This window comes from Patiria miniata, unplaced genomic scaffold (assembly GCF_015706575.1).
Source record: "Patiria miniata isolate m_02_andy unplaced genomic scaffold, ASM1570657v1 HiC_scaffold_3, whole genome shotgun sequence".
Lineage (NCBI taxonomy): Eukaryota > Metazoa > Echinodermata > Asteroidea > Valvatida > Asterinidae > Patiria > Patiria miniata.
The window spans coordinates 9616776-9640731 of NW_024037069.1; the positions used below are offsets into that span (position 1 = coordinate 9616776).

General features: G+C 40.3%; 1 protein-coding gene across 2 annotated transcripts in view; it reads left to right on the plus strand.

Annotated features, from left to right (window-relative positions):
- Nucleotides 1-1259: 1259 nt before the first annotated feature.
- Nucleotides 1260-23956, plus strand: part of LOC119736943 (prickle-like protein 2) — a 33502-nt gene continuing 10805 nt past the window's right edge. Inside the window, exon 1 of one of the 2 annotated variants that reach the window (XM_038210983.1) lies at nucleotides 1260-1459. The gene's annotated coding sequence lies outside the window, so the exon portion shown is untranslated. Of the gene's footprint in view, nucleotides 1460-23456; nucleotides 23680-23956 lie in introns of those variants that run through there. The other variant, XM_038210982.1, reaches the window with a different exon arrangement.

The following is a 23956-nucleotide window of genomic DNA, read 5'->3' on the forward strand; positions in this document are numbered from 1 at the left end:
GTAGACTCCTCTCCAGTCGGTGTTACTGCCGACGGATCACTCATCAATACCAAATAAAGAGGCCATGGTAATTTAGCTGGGCGAATACCTGGGGAGGTGAACGGTTGCTATGTGATGTCAAGACGACCGGGACGCTAGAATTTGGTCTGGATTTGCCAAATTCTGGGAATCGGAACTGAACTTTCCGTGTTCCCGCAGGATCAAACGGATCCAAAAGCTAAATCTGCTGTCATCAGATTTCAGATGCAGGGCAAGCTGAAACCGGTCTGGCAAACACGATCACTCTCTCTCCCACCTTCACTCTCTCGTCTCTCTATCAGATCTAAAATGTCTTCTCTCTCTCAACAAAATTCACTCACTTCACAACATGGAAAAAGTCCTAAACGCTGCGTTTGGTTCAATACAATACGATCTGTTGTCTACTAATTGGTGCGGTTTTGTTCAACGATTAAGATGCGCTTTCTATAACAATTACCATGGCCTATGTACAAAACGTTCTTACGTAAGATGGGATGGGGTTTTTGCGACTCGACTACGCCTAGGTTGTAAGTGGCTGCGGAAAGTCTACGCGGGAATTGAGTAATACGTTATTGGTTAAAAAACTTTAAGACGGATCCATTCGATGCGGGGTGTAACCGTATACCTTTGTTATCTCATAAAAAACATACAACTCGCACGGCACAATAAACACACGGAACGCGTTAAAATAATCTATGTTTCTCGGTTGCACTGTAACACATGTATGAGAAGGTCTGTGTAGCAGTTTACTGTGAAAAAAAAAGAGAAGGCCAATCAGTGTTAACACAGACATGATATCCTTGTCATTCCATGTTCTTTGCTCCTTGCTCACAGCATGGCAAGCCTATGCGCGTCTTCCTCTGCCCCACCAACCCTCATTGCTTACTTTGTGAAGGCCAGACACTAAACAAAAGCCTTTGTTAATCCCCTAAACTCAGACAAGGTTGTCACCTCACACCCCACCTGTACAGTCAGCCTAATCCCCACAACATACAATCTGAGTTTTAATCCCTCTGACCAGCTTGAAGTTGGACAAGTACAAATCAAGGTCTTTAATCCCCCATTTAATAGCTAGCTCCCAAATAAACCTGTGGTTTTAGCTTCCTCCCCATTTTACTGAATGGACAGTGCCAGATTTGCATATTTATGCTTCTTACATGAGACTGTTCTATTGTAGCAGGGATGTTTATGTGGTGAGTCACTCACAGGTGCATGGGCTCTTTGGTGTGAGTTGTGCACACAACATTGGGATTGGGAAACAGTGGGAGGTTTTATCAGCATTGAGGAGGCAGTGCAAAGAGTTGTGGAGTTGCTTGAATGCCAGCACAGTTTAGCTGCATTATCACTGGAGAGTAAACACCACAAGACTGAAATATCCATAACCAGGACTTTATTTGTGATATTTTCAGAAGTGAGGATTTTCCTACATTGAGTTATATTGGTAAGTTCATTGCTTTGTAATTGTTTTGAATAATTGTATGAAGTTTTGTACATGTGCACTGCATTTTTTTAAATCATTTAAATTCCTGTTCGTATTTATGAAGTAAATGATTATTGTGTTACTGTTGTGTTAAAGTGTTTTTGGAGTGATGTTTTGACTCAAGATCTTTATTCTATCATTGGTCTTTCCCTGCTATCAACTTTATACATTGTACGTGTTGTAGAGTTTGAAACACACATTCACTTTTCTTATTTTTGTCTCCTTTGGCATACGTAGTTGAGCTTTTTTCCATGAGCCTATGTTGCCAGTGTCGCTTCCCATTTAATCTGGTGAGGTGGGAAACACAGCCCTCATTTGTTGAGAATAGTTCTTTCCTTCAATTATAAAGTCAAACTTATGAAATTAAGAATTGTACCTGTGAATTCTAATGCACTTTTTTCAAAGCCTAAAGTAAATGTGTTTACGCAGTTTTTGTGTGTGTCACTGTACAAGTACATACTGGAAGGATAAACAACTCTGTGAGATTGTACAAATTCTAGGAGTTGGTTTAAAAAAATGCCATCACCAGCTGTACGAAATGCTTTACAATATTTTAGACAGGAACGCACATGCGCACGCAATACCTTGAACACTGCAGAGTATACTGAATGGGCATCATATTGAATTTCTTCCCCGTGTTTTCTCTATCCCGGGTTCAATTTCACCCATGCTTTCTTCAAATTCTTGGCTGTTCCCTTCTCCCATAGCACCATGCCTGCGCGGCCTTACACGTACGTGATATAACCTAATTCCCCCTGACCGAGAAGCAAATTAACCGAAGCAAAAGCTGATTATACTCCATCAAGCCTTGCTGAATGCCTGGGCCCAAAATAGCTACACTGTTAAAAAAGTTGTACGTGTGTGATGGTATAAGCTCCCTTTGGATCAGTGTAGTGAATTTCACCGTTCTACCACATAGGAGCAGTTTTGAATTGAATGTGTTAGAAGACCTTTTTCTTTTTTGACATCCAGAAGCCCTATAATAATAAAGGAAGATCTACGTGTATTTTAGGAATGGAATTTGGGGATTGTTTTTTTCTGGACTTATGTTATAAAGGGGACTTTAGGTTCAAACAATCCCCTCAAAATTTGGAATTCATGTAGTTGTGATGCACACCTCATAATTATTTTTGTTGTCAGAATTGAATTTGAGGCAATTGTTTGCTGTTAGCTTTTGGACAAATTTTCTGTTATAAGTGTGCTTCATTTACAGCAAAGAGCATACCGGTACCAGAGAATGAAATTTTACAAATTTCAATTTTTATTTTAACCAGCAGGAACATTTGTAAGTTTGACTTTATTTGCTCTCTGGGTATATCACGTACAATGTACATGTACCTGTACATGTACCTGTACATGTATAAATACATACTATCATAGGCATTGTACGCAGTCTGTGGCTATTTGCTTCATGGTAGTACATGTACATGCTGTTCCTTGCTCTATGGTATCGTACATGTACGTATTCAGTTAGCATCCATTCAAGTTGCATTATAATTAACAATGTCCATGTACATGGCAAACATGAATTCACATCCACATTTTGTGCAGAAGCGATATGACATGATTTCTCACATGAGTCAAATTTCAGTGTGTACACTGGTTACTGATTAATTTCTCGCCAAAATTATAATTAGTCAGTTATTTTGGCCCGACAGTGAGAACAAACTCAGTCGGTCCTCTCCTGCACAAGTGCAATTTTTATTACCCAACATGGTTTAGTATTACATATGTTCAAGATTGCGCATAGTGCACTTGCCTTGGTGAGGATTTAGTCATAAATCTTTCTGTGAATGCTAACATAGAGATATCTCATTTCCTGCAGACAGGTTTCCAATTCCACCCCCCCCTTTTTTTGTCCAACAAGAGAGCTTGACTGTTTTCGTTTTATTTTAACAGTTAATTAATTGTGACACAACTCAGATTTCATGCACAGTATTTGGAAATTGGAGGATATCGGAATATTTCCTTGCAGCAATTGCTGTCGGAGTTGGCCTGTGCTGTGCGCTAATGTTTGCAGACACTTTCCATTGTTTGCTCTTTGTTTTACATACGTGTACCCCCAGGAGGTTACTGGGCACTTTTGTGGGCAGTTTTGGATCATTGTTCTCATATAGCCAGAGATCCATTAATTTTAAACTCGTGTAACTGTATGGAGATGCTACTCTTGTCACCTTAATATTTATTGTCTGTCTGGGCTGTTGAAGCCTCATAGTCGCAGGCAGTTTTGTTGCCCCGAGGGCGGGATTCAGCACTCGACAGAAAGTTAATATCTGTGCCAGAATTGCTCACGGACCCGAAGAGGATGAGTCGCGGGCACGCAATCTGCTCGAAATTTCACGACGGATCGGTGCCGCGGCGCGGCGTGCCACATGTTGGTATCTTGGGTACGCGCATTAATGGATCAATCCACAGGGGATTTTGTTTTATTTTTGCGGACACATGGACACGCCCCCCGGCTCAGACAATCTTAAATCGGCCGTTTGGAAGAAAGCTTTCCATTGTTGTGTTAAAGAGCGGTGTGTAATTATGCTCCTGAACTTGAAGACATTGCCTGATCAAGATTTTTATAAATTTGTCTGGTAAACTTTGTTTCTAAACCTTCATTTATAGGGTATAGGGGCTATGCACTTGTCACACACGTTCTACATACACAATGCACTGTTGCATATTCAAAAAGGAATGTACATCATTGGCTTTTGCTGAAATTTTCAGAAATGAACTATTTGAGGGGTTAGTACAATAGATCAAATATTGTTACACTGACATGTTTGAAGTTTTGTGTTCGAAAATGCTGGAAAAACCAAGAAAAATAATACTGTTCAAGTAGTCTGGTTCCTTGACTCCACTAAAGATAAAATGGATCAATTTATAGATGCCGGAAAATTGTAGGGTAAGGGAACCAGTCTAGCTGGCCTGCACCCGTTCATGAACATGTAACCAATAGCAAACAAAATTTGGACTGAAAAAAAGTGAAAAGTTGGAGCAGTAGTTGAAAAATAGTAAGGTTTTTCCAACGGTGGTCGGCCGACCACTGTTGGAAATGTATACAAAAATACCATTTTCTTGAAAATGACTTCACACCAGGTGCCATAATTTTACAGGATGCTTAAGACTGTCATTTACCAACATCCTAGTAAGGTATTTCGTAAAAGCTTGGTAGTTTTATTTTTCGATGTTTGCAAATGTTGTATATTCTCTTTAATCTTGCTTTAAAACACCTTTACATTTTTATGGGAAGAAAAAATACTTGATCCAAATTTCTTACTGTATCGACTGCTGTCCGACTGTTTCTCTAACAAAGTTGACATGGAAAAAAAATCTATTAATCCAGTGTTTTCTTATATACCGTTATCTTCAAATGCATTCAAGTACTTGTGATTAGTCACCACTGTACAGATGCTTTCGCAAGTACATGTATGTATGTAATCAGTCTAAAGACAGATTGGGCTTGTTTGTGACAAGACTGGTTCCTTTACTTTCTCTGAGATCTTATCTTACAATTTTATGTAGTGCAGGCACCAGACCTCTACACATTGTAGGTGCTAGTCCGATAGTTTGTCTTGTCTGCAGATCCAAATTTTTTTCACCTTGTTTTCCCCAAAAAGAAAAATCTCAAACAGTTTCTGTAGAAATTCTTACTCCTGTTTGCAAAAACAACATTTTTCACCCTACCCTCCAAAAAAAACCCCAAAAAACACCTAGAACGTGCCTTCCATTTCTTCCCCCTGATTTCCTTCAGCTCATTTTACAGATCCCATTGATGAGAAGGCATTTTTAGCAGTTTTGCCATTCTCCCCTTAACAGCGACACCCTGGCTGTACAGTCCCTGTGTACATATCCCCGGGCCATTCCACACTTTCTTGCTATTGTGTCAACCATTGCCAAGAGTTCCTTTCGGAACCATTCTCTTTTTTTCCCCCCTTTTTCTTTGCGTGTCGAGTCTGTGGACATTGGTCATTACCCTAGAGTATTCCCTTCCAATTCTTCAGCGATACCCCTCTCAGAAATAATATAAAAAGGCCTTAATAGTCTATTTCGCTGTCCAAATATCCCTGGCGTGAGAAGAGGAAAGTGTTTTTTTTTCTTGGGCGAAAACACCCAGGCGCTAAATTATGAGATTCTAATTTTAGACGTAGTGTAGTGGAAGAATATTTTTTTAGTAATTTTATCCTGTCCAATATTTTTTATTTTGTTTTGGCTTTTCATTTTTTTTGGGTCATTGGTGTCAACTGAGATTTAAGACCTTACAATTCTCAGGCCACTGATTTTTTTCCTTTTTTGGGGGCGGGGTGGGGTGTGTAGTGTTCTGGGTGGGGTGGGGGCAACTGTATACATGTACATGGTATGTTTGGGGAAAACTTAATTTTTATTGTCAGTTTGTTTTCTTGTTACTGGTAGCTTGGATCCTGTACAAATGTAAGCACTCATTATCTGAGGACAAAATCAAATTTATTTTCCCCTTTTATGATGAAATTTCTCATTATCTTCCAACCTCCCTTGTTATTTGTAATGGGCCTGTGTTCACATTACCACCTGCCCTACAAATTGAATTCCAAAGAAAAGTGTGTAGTCTTATCAAACGTGCCATTCTCTCCAAATTGGAAATATCTTTTGAAGGGGGAAATAAACCTTGGCACTTTCACTTTATGGTGCCGTGGTGCCCACTTGTCTGCGTAACACAGACACTGTAATTTACAACTGTTTGAAACTGCAAGGATGAATATATTTACACCGAAAAAGAGAGGAAAGGAATGTTGTCCCAACATGACTGTCTGGTGTTGTCAAGTTGTTCCATAACTCATTGCCAAACGTTCTCTGACCTTGTTCTCTGACCTCCACTACATTTTCCTGCCCAGTTTCAAGTGGTAGATGAAGATGTAATGATCATGCCAGACATTTATTTTTATGGCACCTGCACAGTTTACAACACTCCCTTTCTCCTGACCCCCTCCAAACTCTGAAAATGTTTGTTTTCAAGGTGACCAAATTGTGGATTGTTTCTGTATTCCCCCAGTGCAAACTTTCAGCAGACCCAACAATTTGAACATTATCGATTGTGTGCCCTTTGTATGCCAACAGCTGGTGTACCCCCCAAAAAAGGTTAAAAAAGAGTTAAAATTAAAAGCAAAATTACTTTTGGAATTCTAGAATTTCCCAAGGCATCCTTTCAAATTGTATGGGCTTGCAAGAAAAAGTTCACAATCTTGGTCGGTCGGGTGAGTCTCGAACCCACAACCTCCTGATTACTACTGCACATGTCTTTTCATCTTCTGAATGCACAATTCCATCTTACGTGTAAGATATTTTTGTGTTGCCCTTATCTGAACATCATGGTTTAACAATATGCAGTCTACATGTTCCTATCTACTGATCCATTGATTTCCTTGTTTTTTTACTTCTCATGAATGTCACTACAAATTTAAATTACACTGTACTGGTAGTCTTTTGTTGCATGTCTGTCAGTATACATGTACAAAATTTGCAATATGCTGACAGTAGACATAACTCTAGATCTGCTCACTGTTACTTAGTATTGTCTTGAAGGCCAAGACAGTCCAAGTCCCTAATTTTCCCTGATGGTGATCCCATCTGTTTGATGATCTTACCATGAACAGGCTAACACCATGCAATTTCTATGTTGACGGAACACAGTGTAATTACAGATTAATGGACATTTAAAGAGTATTATTGAGGAATTTCAATTTTCAGTTTTCATCAGTTTTAAATTCAATATTGGCCAGGTGTTTTTGCCATCAAGTCACAGTGGGCAAGTGTCAGAGCAGAATATTGTGTCCCACAACAAAGCTTGGTCAGCATTGCCAAGGATATGCCACCGTTTTTAAAGATTCATACATACATGTACTGGTACATGTATCTATAATGATAGGTTTGGGACTGCCACTGTTGGAACTCGAAGGACACACTCTCCACAAACCTGACACGTCGGATGTTCGAAGTCGTCACACTTCGTCGGCTCTTTCTAGCGTGCATATTTCTGAATCAACAACTCAAGTTATCTCTGGGAGGCTTAGTGCCCCTAAGATCTGTCTCTCCGTTTAAAAAAAAAAAATTATTGATCAAGCTTGGCCAAGTCGGTCAACATGTCGCCGGGGCTTCTAAACTTGACGTGAAGCGTGCCAAACGATGGGCCCGACGCCAGGCGCCATCCATCAATTAATCCCGACCATGAATTAATTCCAGCCGAGAAGAGCTGTCTTCATTCTTTTCTTATTCCCCTACACTTTTTTCTTTCCTTTTGGAGGATTCGTCTCCCTACAAGTAGTGCGTGACGGCTCAACCATGGGTGATTACATTGGTAATCTTGTTTTATGCCCATTGAGCATTGAGATGGCCTCATCTTGTTCTCCAGTATCCCATAGTCTTCCAGATGACGTCATCACTATTTCTCTCCAGTGTACCGGTATCTCTAACTCTCTTTCCAAGGTGTTGAGCATGCCTGCCCTGAGTTCCCACGTTGAAGGCTACCCAGTCCGTACCATTGCAGATCCAGGGCCCAGTATCATGGCTCTACCTTGTATACTGTACCACAGTGGTACCGGTACTTGGGTTCGAACCCTGATTGGGAACATGGTGCTTATGGTCTTGGGCAAGACACTTACAATGTGATTACATTTGCCTCTCTCCTAGTACTACTCTCTCCACCAAGGGGTATAAATTGGCATCTGTGAAGGTACAAACCAGCATCTCAAGCTGCTGCAGAAAAAAAAAATGGTCTCATGGCCCAATGAACAGGGGTAATAATTGTGAAGTACTTGGGGACAAGTAGTATTTAAGCACTACATACAGGCCCGTCCCCAAGGCCGAGCAACTGCCCTCCCCCCCCCCCCCCCCCCATCGGCAAAAACCGAGTGTACAAAGTTATGTGTTTTTTATGCCCCGCGGCGAAGCCGAAGGGGCATACTGTTTCCGCCTTGTCCTTCCGTGGGTGGGTGGGTGGGTGGGTGGGTGGGTGTGTGTGTGGGTGGGTGGGTGTGTGGGTGGGTGTGTGTGTCCGGACAAATCTTGTCAGCACGATAACTTGAGAAATACTTAACGTATGAACTTCAAATTTGGTCTGTGTATTGTTCTTGGTAATCCTAAGAGGCTCATTGCATTTGGGGCCGAAAGGTCAAGGGTCAAGGTCACAGTGGCTGAAACAATAGAAATTTTGTCAGCGCGATAACTTGAGAAATACTTTACATATGAACTTCAAATTTGGTTTGTGGATTGTCCTTGGCAATCCTGAGAAGCCTTTTGCATTTGGGGCCGAAAGGTCAAGGGTCAAGGTCACAGTGGCTAAAACAAAAGAAATTTTGTCAGCGCGATAACTTGAGATATACTTTACATATGAACTTCAAATTTGGTTTGTGGATTGTCCTTGGCAATCCTAAGAGGCCTATTGCATTTGGGGCCGAAAGGTCAAGGGTCAAGGTCACAGTGGCTGAAACAATAGAAATTTTGTCAACGCGATAACTTGAGAAATACTTTACATATGAACTTCAAATTTGGTTTGTGGATTGTCCTTGGCAATCCTGAGAAGCCTTTTGCATTTGGGGCCGAAAGGTCAAGGGTCAAGGTCACAGTGGCTAAAACAAAAGAAATTTTGTCAGCGCGATAACTTGAGATATACTTTACATATGAACTTCAAATTTGGTTTGTGGATTGTCCTTGGCAATCCTAAGAAGCCTATTGCATTTGGGGCCGAAAGGTCAAGGGTCAAGGTCACAGTGGCTAAAACAAAAGAAATTTTGTCAGCGCGATAACTTGAGAAATACTTTACATATGAATTTCAAATTTGGTTTGTGTATTGTTCTTGGTAATCCTAAGAAGCCTATTGCATTTGGGGCCGAAAGGTCAAGGGTCAAGGTCACAGTGGCTGAAACAATAGAAATTTTGTCAGCGTGATAACTTGAGAAATACTTTACATATGAACTTCAAATTTGGTTTGTGGATTGTCCTTGGTAATCCTAAGGAGCCTATCGCATTGGGGGTCGAAAGGTCAAGGGTCAAGGTCACAGTGGCTAAAACAATAGAAATCTTGTATTTAATCTGAGATCATAGGGATTAGGGATTAATTCATATAAAACCTACAGAAGACACTAATGCTGTCAATGAACGTTCCATTTGACCAAGGTACATGTAAGTTGATGTTAGAGTGGTGTTATGTCATGGAAACAGTCACGGTTGCGGGGCATTTGTGTTTGTAAACACACCTGACTTGTTTCTTGTGGTGTGCCCCTCCTTGTTTGTACTGTTTCTCCCCCTCCTCCCCCCCCCCCCCCCCCCAATGCCCCTGAGCTAGGGACGGGGCTGACTACATACCTGTAATGTATGTACTGTACATGTACTGTACCGGTACCTGTAAGCACCACTGTGCTGTGACCGTCACATAAGTTACTTTAAACACCACAAGCACAGATTTTTTAGCTTACCGTGTCGGCACAGAATCCTTTTATCTGCACACAATCCAAAATGCCTTGCGAATATGGGAATTGAAAGATTCTATTAAAAAAAAAAAAAAATAGATTAAAAGTCACCAATGCATATATAATAATGTACCTGTAGACCTATCTGTTTCCTCCTTAATACGGACTCAGTCCTGACAAACCTTGTCCGATATGAGAAATGATGGAAATCAAGGGAGGACCATTATTGCTGGTTTGGCGCTGCGCTAGGTGATGAGACCATTTGTCACTGAGAGATCTCACACCTGTTAATGAGCCTAGGTGATGACACTTGCCTGTGCATCATTCATGCATAGCTGCCCATTCCTGTGTTCGTTAGGGTGTCATCAGAGATCCTCTTCCATGTGTTTAAAATCACATTTATATCATTCATGCATAGCTCTGTCCATTCCTGTATTCGTTAGGGTGTCATCAGAGATCATCTTCCATGTGTATAAAATCACAACATTGGATTGGCGTAAAATTCCTGAATTATTTTTTTCTTTTTCAAGCCTCAATATTGGGAGTCTTCCCAAGCTGAAGCATAAGAGAAATATTGGCAAATCTCTGTACACATGTTTTTGTTTGCTTGTTTGTTTTACGGTACATGTAAATGAATTGTTTGTCTATTCAAACAATCTGTGAACATCTTTACAAACTCATTTGTTTTAGACTCACCAAATACAAGACCCTGTTGTAGAATACACAATTCTACTTGTACTTCGTTGAACTTGGGTTGTTTTTTTTTTCAAATGAAAAAAAAAATAGCTACAACAAAAACTCCAATCTACAGTAGAACGGCTAATGAAGTAATTAGGGAAAGAATGTAGACGCCTTGGTGCCACAGCAACTACATCCCTGCAGCTGTCATTACAAAATTTGCGAGACATCACCAAAGACCACTCGCTAATTTGGACGACAAATTTTTGCACAAAATCCTCAAGGGGGTCAGTCTTGGCTAGAGACTCAGTGTAATCATACGCTGTAATAGCCCCTTCCACGTCAGTGGTCACTCAGCTTGACCATCTCTCGATTGCTTAATGGCGATATTCGTATTATTTATACAGCGCCCCGTCTCCTTTTCGTATTTCGGCCCACGGTGGATTTTGTTGTCCAGTAATAGGACCTGACCATGCAAGTATCATTATGAATGCTTGGCGAATTTGGAGAGCCTTGTTTCTTGGTTGAGTTGGCGATAGCTAGTTCTGGGCAAGGTTCTTTCTGTAATACACAGTGCCATTAAGCTTAACAAAGTATCCTCACATGTATTAGAGCTGCATTGAACTAAGTATTGAATTCACATACATTTGTAACTCGGTTCACACTCCAAACTAAAGATCGCATTTGGGCTGGCCTACATTTTTATACTGGAATTCGCCTGACAAAAGTACCAGTAGGAGCCATGTTTGAAGTGGCACCACGGTCACACGCATGCCGCACGCGATCCTATCTTGGTATTGGTAACCCTATTGGTCGAAGGAGCCCGGAGTGCGTGCGCACAAAGCGCGACTCCCGCGAGTCTGGTGCCACCGCAGAGAATGGCTGTCGCCAGATTTACTTTTATACCGGGTAAAACTTGACCAGTAGTCATACAGGTACATTGTAAGTCTGCTGTGTGCATTGTACATGTACATGTACATGTACTGTACATGCCTACTGTACCTTGATTCTGTGTTTGCTCAAGCATGTTCATGTTCACATGGATAAGCCACGTGTACATGAACATTTTAATGTGAATGTTCACAGACATGTTTGTATTTGATCATTACCATTTTTAAAATACTTGTATTTGTACATGGTACACAATGTATTTGACCATTTGGATGTGAGTGGAGGTACATGTACGGTACATGTACATACATGTAACTCTGTACTAAGACTGTGCTTTAATTTTTTTTCTTCACAGAAATTGTCCATTCAATTGATACAATATCATGTAAGTTATGGTATGTACCGGTACGGTGGTTTCAAATCATGGAAGGTGCAATTGTACAAATACAGTACCAGCTAAATTTAACTCTTGTAACATCTGGAGACACCCTTTCCTTTGTTCCCTTTTGTTACATTGTAAGTAAAATGCCTTTATTGAATTTTAACACAATGGAGGTGTTTTGTGATGCATTTTGTGGTCTGGGATTGAATGTTAGCTGATGTCAGCCCTTAGGCCTATAATTTTATTGTAAAGAACTTCCAAAATCCAGGCACTTTATAACTTTTAGAATATGTCATACATTCCGATGGCATGAGGAAATGCCAATCTTTGAGATTGAGTCTATTGTCTGAATGCTACCAGTTCCCTCTGTGGTAATTCAAAGATCAAAGCTTTACGATGCGGTTGCTTGGGACTGACAATGAAAAAGCCATTAGTGTGACTGAATATTCTGTAGCTAGGACTATACCTGGTGAAGCGATGGTCATGATTTGCATATAGATTAATAGAATACCGATATATTCTTTCCTCCCCGTGAGTGGTGGTTACTGACAATGGAAATTGTGATTTGGTTGGCCAAAGCATCTTTCTAATATCTCCACAGGGATCGGAATGCATGGGGAGCCAAAACAAATGGACGTATGTACCGGTACATGTATTTATCACAGGTTTAGGGAAATAATTGGAAAAACCGGGATGGGTTTTTTACGTTTTATTCTGTTGTGTCATAACGTGGTCATAATTAAGTCTAGACATCCAACAATGATTTCATTATCACTTATGAATAAATGAGTCATCTTTAGCCCCTCCAAAAAAAAATCCTCAGAGGCAGGAATACTTTTCCACCCTACTTCACAATATTTATAAAATCCGTCTTCTAATTTGGGTCGTCTTTTTTACAAGATTTTTTTTTCTTTTTTACCCTGACGACCCTTGTCTGTGGGGCATATCGTGTTGCATATCCGTGTATCGCTCAAAGGCAGGCCGCCCCGATTCCTCCTCAAAACTGCATTTGGGATGGCGGAAAAATAAGGCTAACACCCTCTTGTATATTTGGAGATTTACTTATTAAATCAACACCCTGGATAATAAAATAAAATATGTTGATGCCGTAACCATAGACGTCGGCTCAGATTTCGGACATTTCATAATACGATTTGAGTTTGCTCTCCGCGCGTGTAATATATCTGTACATTGATAGGATTAGATGCGGGAGACGGGCTTTTAAATATTACCCCCCTCGGTACTCCCGGCGTTCTCATTTGCATATGAGCACCGCCATTGGCCGGTCCTCGAGCTTTGTTTTCCTTTCCATCGACCTATCTGGTTTAATTAGTGCATCACAGCTATTCATTGACTGTGTGTAAATCATTTTAATCTTCTTGTTTCACCCGGTGGGGGTTTGCGTCCCTACCTCCTCCCCCCCCCCCCCCTTCAGCCACTGACAGACTTGGTGTGTTTGTTTTACCACAACCAGTGTGCCTGTCAAGGAGGGGGGGGTGGTCTTGCTCGTTGGTTGGAGCTTGGAGTAGCTAGGATCAGACTCGTTCGTTTGATTAAAAGCCACCGTCTCCCACCGTGATTTGCCAGCTCTGAATTAAGCCAGGTGCAGAGAGCCCAACTTGTATACATATGTATGTCTGATGTCAATTAAAGAGCCAGTGGCATTATCGTGCGTGCCAGTCTCTCGGTTGGGTACGTGCTTAGCCAGCGAGGGTACGTGGGTAGCCTTCTTATTTACTCACTGACCGGCGTTCGTCATGTCTCGGCCTGATCAGTGGTCCGACGGTGACAGTTGAGTATTCGTGCGCAGGTGAAGGCTGTGTCAAGACGGTAACGGGCATTCTGCGGATGAATTCATCGCTGTTTGTTCCGTTTGATGATTGTATGGATCTTACAGTACCGTACATGCACACCGTGCATACAGTTCATGCTCGGCATAAACTGGATATCTGATTCTGAACTTGTGATGTCTCAAGCTTCATGACAAATTTGAAATAGTGCATGGAGGGGAGGATTTGTTGACGTTGCCAAAACTGCTGTTGATGTGGAGTGTTGTTGATTTAGAGGTTTTGTTTGCCAATTCCTCAATCAGTTTTACAGATAATAAAAGCGAAGGTAAGCAGCTGTTCAATTTTCCTCAATTTTGACTGGCATTGTGTTTAGCTGGTACCTTTTTGTACCAGTGTCATGTATGAAATTTTGTTTACCAACATGTTTGAAAAGATTTCATGTCACATGGTAATTGTAAATAAGACAGTATGGTATTTTGTAAAATTGTACATGTGCACGTGTCCGTGCACATATGTGTTTGTCCGTAATTATTTGATGCAAATGACTTACCTGTACATGTATGAAACTATTTATTAATTTAATCAAGTTCTATTGTACCGTTTTAGAAATTTTAATTTTATTGTCACTTACTGTGAATGCACAATGATAGAAGTGATTTTTTTTCATTGGAAGGCAACATTTATGAAAAAACTCATTTAAATAAATAAAATGACAAATTGTTTTATTGGCCCCACTTCTTGTTATGGATATGGAAACCAGGGACTCTTTCATTTAGTATCTATTGTGTAAGGCTTTGAATCACTTTCACCAGAGAAATTATGCAAATGAAGGTCCTGCTTCCACTCAGTTTGCATTTTGACAATGGAAGGAATTGCATACATGATGAATGATTTACTGAAAGCAATAGACATGTCAACACTGGGTGCTCTAGAGTCAGCTGTGTAGACATTTGCTGGGCCTCATGTTGTGTGCTTGTCAAAAGCTTAGTGCATTTTCTCTATTGACACGAGGCATTAGGGCTTGATGCGATGTCAATTAACACAAATCCTGGGGCCATTAATGCATGCAGGACTTGGTGAATCAAGGAAAAGATATTGAGGGTTTATAATACTGACTTTATCAACTCAGTATTCAACAATTAAGAATGTCTGCGGAGCGTGCGTTTTTTTTGGGTTTTTTTGTCGGAAAGCATTGATTATTTAAGCGGATCACGCTGCTGGTTTTTTGATGGCATTGTCATCTAGTACCGTCTCAGGAGATTTAACATGCAGAACAATAGATGAGATTATTTTCTTAGTTAATGTCATTAAATAGAGAAGAAGAGCTTTTGCTTTTTTTCAGTGGTTAACCACTACTGGTCTAACACTGGAACTGGAAGGAATAACAATGCACATGTACCGGTACATGAACATATCGTATTGTACCCAAGTGTAGATAACTGTAATTTCGGCGACAAATTAATGACAACACTCTGCAGGGTAAAGGAAGCGATATTACAATTCTGAACATCGTGAAAATTACATTGTAGTGTGATTTTCATGTTCAGAAGTTATAGAAGTCATCCCTCACGAACCAAAAACCAAAGCACCCAATTCCCTTTGAAGGCTTTAATCATATTAATATTCAATTTTTGTATAGACTCATGCAGTTCTGCTAGGTTTTGGCTTTAAGTTTTTTTTTAGCTGTTTTGTTTTTGTTATTATTGTACCTGGAGGGCCGTGGGTCGTAGGTCATGGTCAGATTGACACCTGGTCTGGTGTTTCGAATACCCTAGGGGTTTACTTTGTAGAAAAATGATTGACAGGTTTTGCTTATTTTTTGTGTAGTAAACTTGAGGTAAAATAAAAATAGCTTTTTATAAAAATGATTTTAAGTTACATTTTAATCTTAATTAATTTTTTTGTCTTGTGTATTTTTTCTTGTATAAACTTGTAATATGTTAGACTATAATGTACCGGGTAGGTTGAACTTTTAAAGTGTTATAAATGTCATTTTAAGTCTATATCTGTATGGAGTTAGCTTTTGAACCTCTTAGGAAGTATATGCAGACAAGAATCCTTAAGTTGGCCAGTGATGATAATTGCAGATGATAATGATGAATGAGAAGAATTTTAAGACATCACACAAGATGGTACACGTATGTAAAGTGTCAAGAGATGTCCTGTTTTTCAAGGAAACCCATCTCATGGCTATATCCCCTGGAGGAACGATTACTCCCTTCAATGGACAAGCCCCTCACCAACTTGTTGATGTTGGCGGTATGTACACAGCAAACTTCCCAAGTCAATAATTAAAAGATTACCAGCACCCCAGTGGTGACAATACCAGGTTTTTTGCAAATGTACCTGTCTGTTAATTGCGGCTGTAGCTTCTATTGGATCAGAAAGGGGGAAGTGAAAAGTTGGGTTTTTTGGGGGGGATTTCAAGGGGGCAGGGTATGGCTTCAGTTGTGTGTATGCCTCTCAGAAATTGTTTACTTCAAATTGGTTGGAATGTCTGACAAGTGATGCAACAACTTTCCTGGTTTTTTTCCCCGTCAGTGGTTTAAACTAGAACAAATCTTTCAAAGGTCCAGAAAGATTGTTCTATGGATTGCAAAGCTTACTGGAGTTTCAGAGATTTGCATATACTTTTAACTTGTCCCTCCTTGCAAAGATACGTAGGCCTACATGTATGCATTGTTATCATACATCTGCAGAAGTTGGAACATTTATCATGGTGAAAAAAAACGAAAGAAACAGTTCGAAACTTTTGAGTGGCACAGCATAGCACCGGTACATAGGCCTACATTACATGTACAATTACACGTACATTTTGTGTGTGTCTAGTATACATATATACATGTACATGTACCGGTACCTGTTCAAACAATATGCATTGACAAATTTTTCTTCAACACCCAACTTTGTCTCTACCCATGCCAACAGTAAATTTGCTTCTTTTGGTAGAGCTTCAAGTGGTTGAGTTTTACAACTTCACACTCTGTTGATAACCCTTGTTAGTGGTAGACTGTTAAGGACCAGTTTCCTCTGGAAACACTAAACTATACTTCAATTACAAAAGATTGAACTGTCTTTACTGCTAGACTATTCCCGGAAAAATACTTCTGAGTGCCTGTGTGTTCCCAGTGGGGTTCTCTTGTACCTCAAGAGGGACAGAAATGTTGTGGTTGTTTTATAAATGAAAGTCCACTTGGGGCTCATCCTTAACAGCATTTCAAACTTCCCTTTTTTGCGGTCTACCCACCATAAACTCAAGAGGTTGCATAGGAACACTAATATTGACTGTTTTGTTGGTCGGCTTGATGGATGACCTGTTTACAACGGTAACACCGCCTTTCAGAAGGTGGAGGTACATTCCTGCAGTGAATGCTCCTATTCATCTCGGAGGTGTTCAAGCTTTATGACACGGATCCCGTTGTAGAGCTTCCCCAAAACCGTTGTGGAGTGCCAGACTTTCTTTGTGTACCCCTCTGCCGTGAAAGGAGCGCGGCGTGCTTTTTGAGCCCCCACGTCCGGTCGAATTCCCTTGCGCCGGCGTAAACAGGGAGTAATTAGACGAAGGACAACAACAAGTGTAATGACCGGCAAAGTGTGGAAGCCCGTGCGGTGTTTTTTTTTCTTGGGTGTCAGTCGCATCGCCCAGAGCCCACGGGGGTGGGGTGGAAGATGGGTATTTTTTTCGGGCAAGGGGGTACAGGTGTGGGGCTCAGGTAATGGGTTTAAAGCGGAGTTCACCCAGTGGCACTGGTATTAGTGTCTTTTCTGCTGGAGGTGTCGCAGTGTGTGGTTTTTTTTAAATTGAAGTGCGTACCCAGGAAGCCTTACTTTGAAGGGGGAGCTGATTAGGGTTTGTGAGCGCTCTTGCTTCTGGACAGGAAGCATTTGCTGATATTAGTTGTGAACTTTGCAGCTTCGCGTCATGTACAATTAGGGAACATTGTAACGAGTAGATGTAACTCCTGTTGTCAGTTGAAGCAAGTTCTTGCCAGTTTTTCGGCGACAATTTCGGACGTTGTTCGGCTGTACAGGTTTGATTATTGTTTTAGTTTCATTGAGAGGAGATTTCAGATAGTGTTGGCATTGGCACTGCAATCCAACACATATTAGTAAGATTAAAAGGAATGTAATTGTCTGATGTACCCGGTAGAATAAAAAGGAGTTTGCATAAACTTGCATGATGCAGCTGCAAGTAGATTTTTGGGGAAAGTATGATTAACCCTAACCAGCCCAACTCCATCAAAATCCATCCCCCCATTTTGGTGGATTTTGGGGGACTTGATCCAGCAGGCCTGGCGTGACTAAATATTGATGGAGTACGATGGACTTGGGCCTGCAGGCCTCAAGCAGTGCTAGGGGTATCCGATTGATTTTGCCAATCTTAAATACTACTATTGTCTTAAAAGCCATGTTTAGCAAGTCCATGAATGTCAACCAGTGCGCCAGTGGTGGATTCTATAAATGTCATGTACCGTTTTGTATTAGACGCACAGTGATTGATGGATTTTGATGGAATTGGTCCAGTTCCTAGCAAAGAGGCTAGGGAGTTAGTTAACACACTTAAAATCAATTGCAGTAAGAGACCATACCTTTTGAAAGAAAGTTTGATCAAATTATGTTAGTTTGGGGCTTGCTTTTACCAAGAATCATAAAATAAAATTGATTGCTCAGTCCAAACCACCCAAACTTGTTTGGTATTCACACACGGGTGGCCTATCCATAAACTTCATTAGCCGTTTAATAGCTCTCATTCAGCACCCCGAGGTAAAAGGTTGGTCCATACTGTGAAAACGTAATGACAGGTTTGCAACCTCAGTTCCGAACTGTCATTTGTCATTTATATGAAAGGGGCCAGGGAGATTGTACACAGTTTGGGACTGTCGATTAGACTTGCACAAGTCTGTTATGAGCTGTGACACATTTTACAGGTACTTAAAAATGTGTAGTTCCCGAAATAGACAAAATCCAGACTTGGGATTGGTTTTGTATTCATATTGCCTTGTGCTGAACCTTAGTGACGATGAAACTATTTTTTTCACTGACTGCAGGTGTACATTGTAACCTTTTATTGGATTTGTCAACCGCAATAATGAATTTCATACATGTACAGTATTGTACTTCGCCACTGTTCAGAACAATGGCCATTTCATCGCAAGGCAGAGCGCAGTCAATAAGTCTCAATGCTGGCTGGTTTTGGTCCGATGAACTCTGGAGAAAAAAAAAGCATTCCTGCCATAAAACTTGAAGGTTCCCAATTTCATTTGTAGCAAGGTTATTGTTGCAAATACATGTACAATTACAAAGGGGAGAATTTTCTGTGAAATGGGAGGGAAATGAGGCAGTGGTTGGAATGGAAGGGTTCCATTGTGAACTGAATATTTAAACAGTTGCAGATTTTGTGCGGTCACAATGGGTTTTGATGTCGGTGCCGATGGACTGTGTAGTGTACATCACATTCATTATACGTACATATGTACATCTTTTGAGGACAAAATAAATTTTGTTGTGAGTTCGGTAGAGATTTTGCACCGCACCTTAAAGTTGAAGAACTTGTGCATCACAGCTTGCCAGAAGTTACTTTCTCCGCTCTGTGTTGGTGGGTAAATGACTTGTTTAATTCTAATTTTTTTACGTCATTGTACCCATCAGGTTGTACACGTACCGGTAGTAGATAATGCATATGTCATGTGTTAGTGATCAATCTTATAGCCCAAATTACTTGCATGGTAAAAGTTTCAGCAAAATGAGGCAGAACATACATGTACAAGTAAATGAACATGGTTCAGTGTGCACAAATTCATTAGAACATGTATGTGCACTGTACCACACGTGCATGTATGGTACATGTAGGCCTACCGGTAGGCCCTACCTGTCTCGCATTTCTATATTTTATGAACACATGTTCAATTAGTCACAGTCACTCAGTGTTCAGTTGTGTGCATTTGCTGACTTGGGATTCTTTTGTCTTTCTTTTGTGATTTCTGTTTGAAATTTAAACTCAAAAGTGGTGTTCAACATGTTGTGTACATGTACATCACCTTCATTGTGCATCGGTGAATGTACAGCTCGCCTTTCACACCACATTAGCAATTACGTGATTATGCCAAGCCCGCTAATAATTTGTTAAAATCTCATCACACAATGCAAACCTCCTCCGCCACACATTGTACCTTGGGCGATACTCGCCGAACAATCCCCAAGAAATGATACACTCTTATAGGGGACGGGTATCGTGTAATTACCTTGCCAGTAACATCCCAGGACAGCCCAGGGACACACTACAGACACGCTCACATTGTACATGCAAAATAAAACGACAAAATTTTGTATTACATGCACAAATTTGATGGTATACCATGGCCGTCCAACTTCCCCTCCAGCCAAACATGGATCCAAAGAACATTGTAATTGGTCCCCGGACAATGTGAAGGAGCTTGTTAGGCTTAAAGGTACAGGTGCATCGTGGGTATAATGTACGGTGTCTCCCCCTGGCGTGTTAGCGGGAGACAATTTTTTTTTTTTTAAGGTGGACGTATGGTAAAACATAAGAGAAGAATGGGCCAGGATTTTAGCTGATGGTACAATGTATATTTGGGTCAATCTTTTGGTGAATGTTGGTGCAGTTAATGTTTTGTGATTTTTTTTTGTTTTTGTTTTAAATACAATTTTTTTTATGATACCCTTCCTCTTGTGTACAAAAATCTTTTCTACTTGTCAAGAGATGGTTAAGGTGCCTGGATTTAAATGGAAAATTGTTTAAGTACATGTATTGCCCAAGAAAATGGAGCTGTATATAGTTTCTGAAATTGGAGCTGTAAATATCTAGTTTTCTAAAAGGATACAAATTTTTCCTCCAAGTACCGGGTGATGTACATACGTGTACATGTATGTAGGTGTATTTTTTAATATCCTCAGTCTCAGACTTTGTATTTGCCAATATGTGTACATATATTTTAACATCAAAGAATTCGAAATTTCGGTCCACGATTCCTGTTACATTGTTCTTATGAATTTATAACAAAATAACCTGTTTTGAAACTGAGAATGTATTCTATTATTCACCTGCCATTAACCATGAATATATGATCAAAGGGAGCCGACTATTCCATTCTCCCTTCTATACGAAATCCCTGACCCCAACGTTAACACTCAAATAGTAAAAAAAAAAACTACGAATAATTCAATGCCATACATGTAGATACGGTATAAATGGATGAATATAAACCGAGATGGGAATCTCTCTACAGTGATTGATCACACGGTTTGGTGCTGCAGAGGCCTCTCGGACATTGGCCCTGTTGGCTGGCCGACTAAAATATAAAAAAAGCCACAGTCAGTCGGCGTTCATCCATAATGCATGAAGTGGCTAGTGGGAGGCAGACTGGAATACGAGTCAGCCGTAGTCCTATCCCTTCCAAACCCCAAGGCAGTTTTCTCTCCCCCCCCCCTTTTTTTTTTAACAATATGAACATGGCTACCTCTTTGGAGCTATCAAGTTATCACTCACGCGTCCCCGTGGCATGTGTGCTTCAGCGGGCAGTCACCCCTGTCCCCAGATCTCCTTATCTCGGAAAACCTATATTGCTTTCAGGTCTTGGGCTAAGTGAGTGCATTGGGTTGTACACCGTACATCCGCGGATGGAACCCACATTAAAGAATTGCGATCATAGTCGGTGTATTTGCTAGAAGTCTTAAAGTGCCCGTGTCTGCCTTTAATTATTTGGAATGTCCTACTCAAGGCTTCCTTTATGTCAATATTTTTCAGCGTGCAGTTTGCTTTGCCATTGTTGGTGATATTTTACAAGACTTGTGTACATGTACATCATTGTTGTCTTTGTGCATGCAAATACATTTTCTTGTGAAAGTGGTGTTTTTTTTTCCTTTTACTTTCAAGCTTTTTCACTTGGGTTTCAAATCAGACCCAGTCTTGAAGGTCCTGGATTATCATGATCTGATAATTTCACCCCTACTCTTGTCTTTTACTGCCTTTAATATGCAGCATAATACCGGTACCCTTGTCAGAAACATGCATCCCCAAAGACATTGACTATTATCTGGACACTGTGCGCTATAGTTGTACATGTATAGGGCCAATTCCAGCCTTATGAAACAATTAAGAGTAATGTCTGCAACAAGGCCAATTATAAAGCATGATATCTAATTAATGATTCAGAGAAATGATCCAAAACTCCTGATCTGTAATCTTCGTGACCACTACCAGATGATGAATGTATACGATTTGAATAATACATTTTCAGTTTATTCACTGAGCTCTGAAAATTAAAAGTTCTTGTCACAGTCATTACATGAATTGGAGTTGCCCATAATGGCTACGGGTAGATACAAATGTACAGTAACTAAGTCTGTACGCCATCAGTATGGCATTCCAAATGTCACAGATTCAAATCCTGCCTCTGTCCATTTTTTCTTTGTTCATTTTGAAAATTGAATTTTCTTTTTCAGATTCTTTCTTCGTTCAGAAACTGCATTTTGACAAAAATAATTAGGGGTTTTAAAATGAAATGTTTCTGGTCATGGCAATAAAAACTCCAAGGCTGTTAATCAATCTACAAATTGTTTATTTCATTGTTACATTTTCTAACTTTTCATCGAAACATGGTAGAAATGAGAACAGCTAAGTCGCCCTTATCATCTCAGCAGCTGTTGGTATTTGGGATGATTTCCTTGAGCTTTTTTTCCTGAGAAGACCCCCCTTGACTGAGTGCCAGACACACAAAAAGAGTTAATCTGTTGATTGGTCAACAATCCACGCCACCGCGTGGAGTCTTTGATGGGATTGGTCAGTGCACAGACTGACCACGGCCATTACTTGATTTGATTGGTCAGTTGTAAAAGTCATTGACCACCTGCTTCAGGGACAAGTGGTTGTAGGGATCAGTCCCTTGTGCCAACAGAGTTTTTTTTCATTCAGAGTAGTCCTTCACCATTTTACCCATCAAACTTTGGGGGATAAAATTTCAATCACATGTAATACATGTACAACGTTCTTTAAAAAAAAAAGTAGTTTTTGGGGGGTCGATTTTCTCAAGTTTAAAGGGAATATACATTATTTGTTTTTGCTGTCATTTTCAGAAATGGATGGATTTTTGGGTTAGTATTTTATAGCAGATATTGTTACACTGACTTGTTTGAAGTTTTGTGTTCGTAGATGCTGAAAAAAAAACAAAGAAAAACAAATCATGTTCCTCTTGTCTGGCTCCCTGACCCCACTTAAGATGTAACGGAGCAATTTACAGACGTCAGGGAATTGTCAGGTCAGGGAAGCAGTCTCGCTGGCTTGTACCCGTTCATACATGTACCGTAGGTGTGTAATCGGTTGCAAACAAAATGTGGTCTAAATATGGTAAATTGGGGGCAGTATTTGAAAAAAGGGCCGGTTTTGTTCCCTACAAAAATACAACTTTTCTTGAAAATGACAGTACAGGATGTTTTGGACTGTCAGGTAAAACATGCTTGTAGAATTGTGTAATAACTTTTATAGAAAGAAGTGAACAATTTTTACATTTTAATACACTGCATGTGTAGGTTTAAGCATGCGCCTTAGAAATTAGAAAAATATTTAAGAGCCACCATGTACCGGTACATGTACATGTATGGTACTTGTACACACATCTTTTAAATCTGGAATGTTCCTGTATCACATGAGCTGTCAAGGAGTTGCGTTGTTTAACTTTGCATGTCACACATGTCACAACATAGGAATCACCTGTAGTATTTATTACCCTCAGCCATGTTAGGAATGAGAGGAATTTACTGCAGTGTTTAACATCATTACTTGTAACAACATGCACGCACACCGGCACACAGTAAAGGTGGGGGCCAAAGCCTAGTAACCAGTGCATTTAAATTGTCAATCTAGCCCTGCCCGATTGTTTAAGAGTTATCGCGCGAGAGGGAATGGTTTTTAGTTGTTCAAACACATCGGGGCCAGTGTCTTTTCACAGTCTGCTTGATCGAGGTAGTTCGTAGAATTGCGTATTTGTGGAGCCGGTGAGTTATTAAGTAAGACTTTGTGACGTATGTCGTGTCCCTGGATTGAAAAGTACACACACAACAACCTGTAAAGTGGATATCTAAATAGTGTGCTGAAAAGGGTGACTTGGAGTTAAGCACTAGTAGCATAGTGGTACTTGTCGACCCTTCAAAAAGTGATCTCTTGCCAGTGAGTGAGCATCAGTCTGCTTGATGTTTTTAAAGTGTCAGGTAGCCCTATATTCTTTGCTTCTGCTTTGTACATTGAAGCACAGAAATAGTTACCTACATGACC